This window comes from Elephantulus edwardii, unplaced genomic scaffold (genome assembly GCF_000299155.1).
Source record: "Elephantulus edwardii isolate Elephantulus edwardi_28Jun2011 unplaced genomic scaffold, EleEdw1.0 scaffold00141, whole genome shotgun sequence".
Taxonomy (NCBI): domain Eukaryota; kingdom Metazoa; phylum Chordata; class Mammalia; order Macroscelidea; family Macroscelididae; genus Elephantulus; species Elephantulus edwardii.
The window spans coordinates 533,681-535,727 of record NW_006399891.1 but is presented as its reverse complement, the minus strand read 5'-3'; positions in this window follow the sequence as shown (position 1 = coordinate 535,727).

Below are 2,047 nucleotides of genomic sequence, written 5' to 3'. Positions count from 1 at the left end.
AACAACAACAACAACAACAACAACCACTTAAAGTGTATAATTTAATGACATTATATTTACAACATAGTTGTGTAAGTATCACCAGTATTTATTCCCAAAATTTTTATCAGCTAAGACAGAATCTCTGTATTAATGCAACAATAGCTCTCTGTTTCTTCTTTCCACTATCTCCTAGAAGGATAGACCCTCTCTCTGCTTTTGTCTGCTCCAGGTAATTCATCTAAATAGGACCATGACAATGTTTATAATTTTGTGTCAGACTTATTTAACTTATAATAATATTTTCAGTGTTTATTCCTATCAAAGCATTTGTCAAAGTTTCCTTTTGTTTACAGCTGAATAATGTTCCATTGTATTAGTACACCACATTTTGTCTGTCCACTAATTTGCTGATAGACATTTTGGTGGTTTCCTCCTCTTAGCTATTGGTAGTAACACTGCAGCAAAGACTACTGCACAACTCTTTCTTCGAGTTATTCTTTAAAATCTTTTGAGTGTATGACTAGGAGAAAATTATTGATTTATGTGGTTAATTATTTGAGTAATTTCCTATCACTTTGCTATAAGTGATTTCACTGTTTTATATTCTTATCAGTAATGAATGAAGATTACAGTTTCTTCAAGTTAACCAATACTTATTATTTTGAAAGCAGAAGTAGTATCTACTTTTTAAACAACATGCCTCTGGAAACACTATGAACTTTGAGAAATGATGACAGTTACAGAGAGTCTTCTGGTACTTAGTTCATAGGATTGCTATGAGTCATACATGACTTGATGACAATTAACAACAACAACGTTATTTTATAGCTTTAATAATAACCATTCAAGTAGGTGAGAAGTTGTATCTCATTATGGTTTTTATGTGTATTTCACTAATGACTAATGACATTAAAAGTCTTTTTATATGCTTATTGACATTAGTCTATCTTTTTAAGAGATGGTCACTCAAGTCTTTTGTTTATTTTTAAAATTGCATTCATTATTTGTCTTTTGGTTTTTATAGGAGTTCTTTAGATTACATGAGTATTCAATCTTCATGAGGTTCATGACCCTGAACTATTGTCTCCCATCTGTAGGACTTCTTTCCAGTTTCTTAATAATTTCTTAAATACATGAAGGTTTTTATGTTTTATTACATTCAAATCTTTTCTATATCAGATGATATCATTGTGTACCATCTCCTTTCTTTTCATGAGTATGACATATCACATGGATTGATTAGACTATGTTGAACCACTTTGGCATTTCTGGATTAAATCTTGTTTGGTCACTATATATAATACTTTTATTATGCCATTTAGTTTGGTGTAGTACTATTTTGTTGATATTTTTTGCTCCTATATTCATTAGATAAATGAGTCTGTAGTTTGTTTGTGGTGTCATCAACTGGCCTCAGGAATATTTTTCATCTTACTATTTTTTATTAGGAACCAAATTATAGTTGATTGTCTAGAGGGTTTTCTGAGGCTGTAAATTGTATGGGAGGAGATTGCTTGCTTTTCTTTCTGTGGAGCTGCTACAAGATTTGAACTGGCCAAAAAGTGCAGTCTTGGAGATCCAAGATGGCGGCAGAGGCAGAGACAGTGTGGTGAGCTGCGGGAGTAGCAAACCACTTAAAGCAGGGCCATTATGGCCTTCCACAGACTTCGGCTTATTGATAATTGAACACTTAAACAGTTGATGACTGGCCCTCAGTGAAGATTGAAGCTCAACAACAGGAATTCAAGTACTCCCAAGGAGAAATGGGTGAGTCTCGTGGCTCCCATCCCCCACCCCCCACAGAGCCCATGCTGCACCAAACAGCTGCTGCAGCTCCATGAGGCTTCCACAGCCTGAACAAACGGATTCCCTCACCCAGGGTGGATGCTGGCCACTGGCCCTCCTCAAGACTGGTACAGTGAAGCCACCACACTGCCACAATGTGGTCTTGTACTGGAGAGAATTCTTGGAGCCAGGATGGTGGCTGTGGGGGAAGCAGGTGCCTCTGGCCTCCCGCACAAGAAGGGCCGCACACCCGCCGAGCTCCCATGTGGAGGGGTGGGGG